This window comes from Coregonus lavaretus, assembly GCF_964263955.1.
Source record: "Coregonus lavaretus genome assembly, chromosome: 12".
Classification (NCBI taxonomy): Eukaryota; Metazoa; Chordata; class Actinopteri; order Salmoniformes; family Salmonidae; genus Coregonus; species Coregonus lavaretus.
In genome coordinates this window covers 54057805-54067772 of record NC_139999.1, presented here as the reverse complement: position 1 = coordinate 54067772, position 9968 = coordinate 54057805, and the positions used below count along the sequence as shown (strand labels likewise).

Sequence of the window (9968 nt, the reverse complement as noted above, 5' to 3'; positions counted from 1 at the left end):
CAGTTTTTAATAGTATCCAAAGTGGTTATTTTAGTTTCAACGAAAATTTCCCCGCTGCTATATTTCACTGCATATGCCGATTAATATGTTATTAACATATCATATGTGTCATAGAAATCTAGATTTGTTTCACTGCACGAAAATACAAGCGTTTCTGTATCTCACCAGTAGAAACGGGATATCTGCATTTCCTGGTTGTAAGCAAACCACAATATCCAGAATTCATAGCGATTTGGTTTACTGTCCGGTGGAAGTGGATCGAATTGATGTGAATACTCCCGTGGAGAAATATAAAAATGTCCTTGTTTGTAGCCAGCACTTTCAGCCAGAGGACTTCGAAAGAGACTTGCAGTCTCAACTGATGGGGTTGTCGAACGTTGAAAAGTGATTTTATTCCATCGATTTTCCCCATCACCTCAAAGAGGAAGGGATCTGATCAGCCAACATCAGCACAGCAGAAAAGAAGTCGAGCTGAGGTAACGTAGCTTACGTTAACTAGCTAGCCAACTACATGTATTTATCTCAAACAAAATCTACCTAGCTAACTTTCATAATATCTTGGCTAGACATTCCAAAGCAAAGGTGATTTGTAATTTTGCAAGCTAACATTAGCTGCGTTAGGTTACGTTAGCTACAGCCTACTGGACCGTATTTAAACATTAGCTAGCTAACTCACTACCACAGAGGCTAATGTGACTATGTGTTCTGTTTAGAGTCTGATCCCATCAACAGCTGCACCGGCATCAACATCAAGCTCAGCACCAGGAACCAGTGTAAGTCACCTTTGCTAAATCTTTCCATAAAGTCCAAGTTGAGCAAATAAATATACTGGAGCTTGGCATAAACATGGTCCGTGTCTTGTCATTGTTGTGTTTACAAGTAGGCTACAACTTCCACTGTAGTTTTCTCTGTATTATTACATTTACATTTTAGTCATTTAGCAGACGCTCTTATCCAGAGCGACTTACAGTTAGTGAATACATATTTTTTTATACGGGGGACCAGTATATATGAAGGCTTAGTTGATTGTTCATGCAAATTAGAGAAAATCAGATGTATTAGTAAGGAGGGGATGGTGTGAGTGACTGACTGGTGTCTGTTGGGGTGGGTATTGTGTGTGAAGGTTCATGTACATGACCTATTGACATGATGGGGATGGGTGGATATAGTACCTTGTTTGAGGATGTATTGATGGAAACAAAGTAGTAAAATGTTGGCTGATCACTGACTACTGTGTGTCCTACAGACTAATCCTGCTGCTGATGACGATGACCTTGACACCAGCTTTAGTGGTACAGAGCCTGTAGACCCTTTGGATGAAAGCTTTGAGCCGGGAACAAGTTCAAGCTCAACATCACTTGACTCTGAAACAAGCCAGGACAGCCAAAGGTATTTATCAAAGCACAATGCCCTCTTGAGAAAGGAAAATCACCAATACACTAAACTGTCTACAAGCCAAGTGCTCTTCAAACTTTTCACACCCTTGCAGTCAGTTCTTTGGCATGGGGAGAGGGGCTGTTGGTATACTCTTTTAGCCTATTCACTCTATTGTTGGCAGTTATTGTATATTCACAACAATACATGACTAGACTGTCTATCCCCCATCAAACATTTCACAACAGCCCATCTCAATGACCCATTATTGACTCTGGGTGTTAAAAAACACATACCAGTCTACAGTACCTATTTTTAGATTTACAGATTAACATGGTTTATTGTATGCTTACACATCCTCATGATCAGTCTTCTTGTTTTACACATCCTCATGATCAGTCTTCATGTTTTACACATCCTCATGATCAGTCTTCATGTCTTTCCAGGAGACTTGCAGTACAAACAAATCTTCTGCAAGAGGTACTTCGCAAGAGGTCGAAGTAGTGGTGGTGAAGAAAGTGTACGAGCCCAGAACCCACCACTTCAGGGAGAGGCTTATCCACCTGGCTTTGGAGTGCAGCAAGTACCAGACAGTTGTCTACAAGGAGCCAGAGTCACAGCTCCCCAAACCCAACATCCCTGCCAACATCGCCACAGCGTCAAAGCCTGCTAAACCAGCTGCCAGTACCCAACACAAGACGAGGTTCACCAGCTGAAGAACATTCTGGAACCTGCTTGGAACATTCAACCAACACAACATTCATATTCAGTCAGACTGATGTTGTAGTATAATACAGAATGCCTAGTATGCTCACAACTGCATTATGGTGTAGATATTGCAAGCTCTTGTTTGATAATTAAAAAAAAAAGTATATAATATTTTTTACAAGTGTACTGACAAGTGACTAAATGATTCCAACTACATCAGAAACCAATAAAGTGTTCCAACTTCTGGATCAATTCATTTTGATATTCATTAAATATATTTGGTAAACTAGCTACAATCGTACTGCTAAAACAAATGATGCAGGGAGTTTATGTATCATTATAACATTCATTTGTTGGCAAGTAAACATGTTTCAATAAAACAGTAGATTAGGTCAAATCAAAATGTATTGGCCACATGCGCCGAATACAACAGGTGCAGACATTATAGTGAAATGCTTACTTACAGCCCTTAACCAACAGTGCATTTATTTTTAATAAAAAAGTAAAATAAAACAACAACAAAAAAGTGTTGAGAAAAAAAGAGCAGAAGTAAAATAAAATAACAGTAGGGAGGCTATATATACAGGGGGGTACCGGTGCAGAGTCAATGTGTGGGGGCACCGGCTAGTTGAAGTAATAATAATAATATGCCATTTAGCAGACGCTTTTATCCAAAGCGACTTACAGTCATGCGTGCATACATTTCTGTGTATGGGTGGTCCCGGGGATTGAACCCACTACCCTGGCGTTACAAGCGCCATGCTCTACCAACTGAGCTACAGAGGACCACACCTACAGAGGTCCATGTACATGTGGGTAGAGTTAGTGACTATGCATAAATAATTAACAGAGTCCTCATTTAGTAGTTGTGTTATACTGCAGTATAGTGTGCGGGATGCCGTGGGATGGTACGGCACATTACAGTGCATGACGTCATAGTATTTTACTGTCAGCCATCGTTGCCGTTAATGCTTGTTCGAACCACCAGAGGGCAGCTTTAAGGGCATCTTTATGAAGTTTGTTGGCGCTTGCTTACTTTTCCAAATAAACCTACAGAGGTCCATGCAGGCCAGATGTTTTGATTGTTATACCCTATCGAAAAGAGCATATTCCAAGGTTATTAATGAACACAAACAATTGTGAAGATGGTCTCTGTTTCATAATATTTTTTTGCAGAATAACCACAGCTCAATGCATTCCTCATGTGAGTACTTGTGACAATCATAAAATACCCATTTGGGGAAATATAGTTTATATTTTATTCTGTTATATTCCATTATATTCTTATTGTAAAATGTATGTCTGACTGTGGTAGGGCTGGGGAATATAAGTGTGTGATGTCTGCTAAATGAACAAGTTAATCGACTACTATAGCACAGAAAAATACATCTTAAAAAATGATATTCTGTTCTTTTGAAATAAACTGCATTAGTATCATGTTTTTTAAGACCATCCTAAACAAAATATTAATGGAATTATTTGTGATTGTGTATATTAAATGGATTTATTAGACTAGCGGCTATTGGTACTCGTTGAGTCCAGGCTATTCTACTGTTAATATGCATACGGTGCAGAAGACCTTCATGGTGCTTTGAGGATTAAATGCGCAGAACATTTTTGTCTTTTATGATATTTATCCCAAAGTAGGCCTACTGCTAGAGTGTAAAATACACATACAGTGGGGAAAAAAAGTATTTAGTCAGCCACCAATTGTGCAAGTTCTCCCACTTAAAAAGATGAGAGAGGCCTGTAATTTTCATCATAGGTACACGTCAACTATGATTTTTTTTTTCTCCAGAAAGTCACATCATAGGATTTTTTATGAATTTATTTGCAAATTATGGTGGAAAATAAGTATTTGGTCAATAACAAAAGTTTCTCAATACTTTGTTATATACCCTTTGTTGGCAATGACACAGGTCAAACGTTTTCTGTAAGTCTTCACAAGGTTTTCACACACTGTTGCTGGTATTTTGGCCCATTCCTCCATGCAGATCTCCTCTAGAGCAGTGATGTTTTGGGGCTGTCGCTGGGCAACACAGACTTTCAACTCCCTCCAAAGATGTTCTATGGGGTTGAGATCTGGAGACGGGCTAGGCCACTCCAGGACCTTGAAATGCTTCTGACGAAGCCACTCCTTCGTTGCCCGGGCGGTGTGTTTGGGATCATTGTCATGCTTAAAGACCCAGCCACGTTTCATCTTCAATGCCCTTGCTGATGGAAGGAGGTTTTCACTCAAAATCTCACGATACATGGCCCCATTCATTCTTTCCTTTACACGGATCAGTCGTCCTGGTCCCTTTGCAGAAAAACAGCCCCAAAGCATGATGTTTCCACCCCCATGCTTCACAGTAGGTATGGTGTTCTTTGGATGCAACTCAGCATTCTTTGTCCTCCAAACACGACGAGTTGAGTTTTTACCAAAAAGTTCTATTTTGGTTTCATCTGACCATATGACATTCTCCCAATCCTCTTCTGGATCATCCAAATGCACTCTAGCAAACTTCAGACGGGCCTGGACATGTAGTGGCTTAAGCAGGGGGACACGTCTGGCACTGCAGGATTTGAGTCCCTGGCGGTGTAGTGTGTTACTGATGGTAGGCTTTGTTACTTTGGTCCCAGCTCTCTGCAGGTCATTCACTAGGTCCCCCCGTGTGGTTCTGGGATTTTTGCTCACCGTTCTTGTGATCATTTTGACCCCACGGGGTGAGATCTTGCGTGGAGCCCCAGATCGAGGGAGATTATCAGTGGTCTTGTATGTCTTCCATTTCCTAATAATTGCTCCCACAGTTGATTTCTTCAAACCAAGCTGCTTACCTATTGCAGATTCAGTCTTCCCAGCCTAGTGCAGGTCTACAAGTTTGTTTCTGGTGTCCTTTGACAGCTCTTTGGTACTGGCCATAGTGGAGTTTGGAGTGTGACTGTTTGAGGTTGTGGACAGGTGTCTTTTATACTGATAACAAGTTTAAACAGGTGCCATTAATACAGGTAACGAGTGGAGGACAGAGGAGCCTCTTAAAGAAGAAGTTACAGGTCTGTGAGAGCCAGAAATCTTGCTTGTTTGTAGGTGACCAAATACATATTTTCCACCATAATTTGCAAATAAATTCATAAAAAATCCTACAATGTGATTTTCTGGTGAAAAAAAATCTCAATTTGTCTGTCATAGTTGACGTGTACCTATGATGAAAATTACAGGCCTCTCTCATCTTTTTAAGTGGGAGAACTTGCACAATTGGTGGCTGACTAAATACTTTTTTCCCCCACTGTATTTAGGAAAAGTCAGGAACAGGTGGGTTCAAGGTTTTTATTGAAATTAAGTTATTGAAATTACATTGAGCTGTAGGCCTAAGGGTGTGCATTTTACAGTAGCCTATGTATAGCCTACATAAAGCATCCGTTAATATATTTAAAGTCCCTAAAAATATAAATCAACTCAGCAAGTCTATTGTTCTGCTTTTAGTCCATCAAGGATGGATGGCTTCTTTTGTATTCCAATTTATTGAATGAATAGGTACAGTGCCTTGCAAAAGTATTCATCCCCAATGGCGTTTTTCCTATTTTGTTGCATTACAACCTGTAATTTAAATATATTTTTATTTGGATTTCATGTAATGGACATACACAAAATAGTCCAAATTGCTGAAGTGAAATGAAAAAAATAACTTGTTTCAAATAAATTCTTAAAGATAAATTACGGAAAAATGGTGCGTGCATATGTATTCACCCCCTTTGCTATGAAGCCCCTAAATAAGATCTGGTGCAACCAATTACCTTCAGAAGTCACATAATTAGTTAAATAAAGTCCACCTGTGTGCAATCTAAGTGTCACATGATCTCAGTATATATACACCTGTTTTGAAAGGCCCCAGAGTCTGCAACACCACTAAGCAAGGGGCACCACCAAGCAAGCGGCACCATGAAGACCAAGGAGCTCTCCAAACAGGTCAGGGACAAAGTTGTGGAGAAGTACAGATCAAGGTTGGGTTATAAAAAAATATCAGAACATTTGAACATCCCACGGAGCACCATTAAATCCATTATTAAAAAATTGTAAGAATATGGCCACAACAAACCTGCCAAAAGAGGGCCGCCCCCCAAAACTTTAAGCCGTACACTCCACAGAGCTGGGCCAGATAAAACCCATTGCTTAAAGAAAAACATAAGCAAACACGTTTGGTGTTCGCCAAAAGGCATGTGGGAGACTCCCCAAACATATGGAAGAAGGTACTCTGGTCAAATGAGACTAAAATTGAGCTTTTTGGCCATCAAGGAAAACGCTATGTCTGGCGCAAGCCCAACACCTCTCATCACCCCGAGAACACAATCCCCACAGTGAAGCATGGTGGTGGCAGCATCATGCTGTGGGGATGTTTTTCATCGTCAGGGACTGGGAAACTGGTCAGAATTTAAGGAATGATGGATGGCGCTAAATACAGGGAAATTCTTGAGGGAAACCTGTTTCAGTCTTCCAGAGATTTAAGACTGGGACGGAGGTTCACCTTCCAGCAGGACAATGACCCTAAGCATACTGCTAAAGCAACACTCGAATGGTTTAAGGGGAAACATTTAAATGTCTTGGAATGGCCTAGTCAAAGCCCAGACCTCAATCAAGATTGCTGTACACCAGTGAAACCCATTCAACTTGAAGGAGCTGGAGCAGTTTTGCCTTGAAGAATGGGCATAAATCCCAGTGGCTAGATGTGCCAAGCTTATAGAGACATACCCCAAGAGACTTGCAGCTGTAATTGCTGCAAAAGGGGGGGGGGGGGGGGGGTGGTGTATATTTTCGCAAGCCACTGTAAGGCTGCCAAACCATTTACACCTGGTCCACAGCTTTGTAGCGTGTTTACCGTGCACTTTCACTCTGTTGTTAATGTTGAAAAGAAGAGGGTCCCAAGCTTTCTGTAGTTCAACATTTTATTCATGAACTCTTATACTGAGCAGAGGGCACTCACGTCGGCCAGTCACAGTGAGTGCATAGTCCTATACTCTGCCCAACCCCGATTGTAACCATCATCTTGTCCCTCGCCCTATTTAACAAGTCATTCTACACCTGACTCTCTCCCAATGCCACCAGATGCTTCTTTCTATTGTTGTTATCTATTCGGTAACATTTCAGTCCCAAAACAACTTAAATTACTTATATTTATATACATATAATCATCAGTGGCGCCTTCTTTTTGCCTTCTTTCTTTCTTTCTTTCCGTTTTTTTACAGGGTTAAAACAAAGGTTAAACATTTTGGCATTCATTCCAAGTGGGTAAGGTTAGGACTATCGTTTGGGGAAGGCTTAGAACAAAATAATAACAAATTACTCACTCTTACCATCAGGTATCATCAGTATTCACAGTATTCTCACAGTGCACTAAATACATCTAGGATTTTTGCAGCCTATATTACATTCTGGGAACTGTTTATTTAAGTTTCAATTAAACTATTTGATTATCGAAACAATTGAGAGCATTCGGAAAGTATTCAGACCCCTTCACTTTTTCCACATTTTGTTATGTTACATCCTTATTCTAAAATGGATTAAATAAATAAAAATCCTCATCAATCTACACACAATACCCCATAATGACAAAGCAAAAACAGGTTTTTATAAATTAAAAAATAAATAAAATAACTATAAACTGAAAAATCTTATTTACATAACTATTCAGACCCTTTGCTATGAGACTCGAAATTGAGCTCAGGTGCATCCTGTTTCCATTGATCATCCTTGAGATGTTTCTACAACTTGAATGGAGTCCACCTTTGGTAAATTCAACTGATTGGACATAAAGTCAATTGATTTGGAAAGGCACACACCTGTCTATATTAAGTCCCACAGTTGACAGTGCATGTCAGAGCAAACACCAAGCCATGAGGTCGAAGGAATTGTCTGTAGAGCTCCATGATATTGTGGACATTGTGGAAACTTACCTAGCTTGGGTTGTAGTGGTACTAGCAAGCCCTGGTATCGCGAATCAATCCTGAAATTGTACTGTACTGAACAACACTGCCTCGTGTAAAAAGATAGCTTCAATTGCTAGCTAGCTACCGACCACAAAACAACTTACTCATTTGTCATTTGCCCTCCTGGTCCAGCTAATCTAGGCTGCCGCCACTGCTTGCTGGTCTCGCAATTCTTTTTCTCGCTGTCTCAACTCCTTTTCAGTGTATTCCGGATCAAATATATTGGGCTGTATGTTCCTATGTAAAAGAACATCAAAAACGGTTTTGTCGTACAGCTCTTCTTGGAAAGAGGAATCATCAGAAGCAGACATTGTAATTATTTAGCTAGCCATCTCAGATAGACAGTGCACTGTAACACAGCTCCCGTGAACCTGTAGAAACTAGTACCGTCCCCCTTTTGAAAAGCCCGCCTTCGAGGGTGGGAACACAATTGGACAAGGAAGTAGTGGTTCCTGTCAGGCTGTAGTCTTTACAAAGCCAGGGAAAATGAGTCCAGCTAGATATCCTGCAATGTCCTGGCAGATGGGAACATGTCCAATGGCTCTATTGAACAAAGACAACCATATCTACTCGCTGCTAGCTTGATCGAAGCAATCGGCAAAACACAAAGGCCACAACAATTGCTACAAAACATGACTCCATTCATTTTTAGATCAGACAGCAGGCTCAATCAAGCGATGACGTCATTGGTTGAACTTTCCTAGCGTGAAAATTTGAATAATAATTAATTATGTCTGAAACACCACTCATTACTCATAGTTATGTAGGGAGACTGGGAAAACACCCCAAATAGTGTCTGGCGGTGAAGTTTCCCTTTAAGACGTCACTGACTCCCTAACATCATAAAAAGTTCCTGTTGTCTCATATTGACCGTGGGCTTGACAGCGGGCCAGCATAATAAATTATGAAAAGGGTAATCTCTGTGAAGTTATCCACTGCATGGTTTTAATTGTTTACTTAGTATTTGAATACATTTTTTCCTCAGTTATAACATGTATCAAGGCAGTTTCATAAGATACTTTCATGAACTATTTCATAAGATACAGTACATGGCTTTTTCGCCACTAAAAGATTACATTTATTCTTAGCCTAGATCTGTTCTTCATAGAAACCACATACAGTACTGCATAACCACCTCGAGCTGAATTGAAATCCATCCACATGCTACTGGCGGCCACAGAGTTTCTGATAGGCTCCTGATGGCTATAATGCGGTTTATGATGGTAATAATAATAGTAATACTGTAATAATGATAGTGGTCACAATAATGGGTATTCACTCTCTCCCGGCACACTGTGCCTATAGTCCTTTGATTACTGTGGCGCAGTCCCAGTGGGGTGCAACGCCGGCTCTCGATGTTCAAAGGTATGATTCAGCCTAGAGCAGAGTGGAGTGCAGAGTGCAAGTTGATATAACTTTTTTTTGTGTCAGGCAATTTCCTAGGAAGGCACAGACCCTGCTTGGTCTCTGGTTGTTTCAGGGAATCGGGGGTCTCCTGGTAAGTTCAGGGGTGAGTGAGCCTACCTATAAGCCCTTGTGCCTGGGGCTGATTTCTGAACGCGAGTAATATTCGGGAAACTACACTGTATTGTAAGGGGTTCAAGACCTGCAGGGCCTTTGCACTGTCGCAGTTCGCTACAGTATGTTCATCAAGGATAGTGTCTGTATCTCTACTATATCAGTCAGCTTTGAAACACCGCTAGCTGGATTTGAGAGAAGGGTCAAGCAGCAGACTCATCTAACCTACAGTGGCAGAACAGTGCTGTAGGATAACCTTGTCTGGCAGGCATGTATTGGTAGTACAGAATCACTGGAATTAGTGGTAAAAAAAAAATTCCAGGCGCACTGGTACTCATAAATCAAAATTCAAAATTGTACAGCAAAATATTTAGGGGTTATATTTTGCCAAATGGTCCGAATTTAGA

The 9968-nt window shown here is 40.6% G+C and overlaps 1 long non-coding RNA gene across 1 annotated transcript; it reads left to right on the top strand.

Moving 5' to 3' along the window:
* The first annotated feature begins 224 nt into the window (after positions 1 to 224).
* On the top strand, positions 225 to 2344 carry LOC311138061. The gene is made up of 4 exons (XR_014614009.1): positions 225 to 476; positions 714 to 773; positions 1247 to 1389; positions 1821 to 2344. It is a non-coding gene; the product is annotated as an uncharacterized lncRNA (long non-coding RNA).
* Positions 2345 to 9968: the final 7624 nt, after the last annotated feature.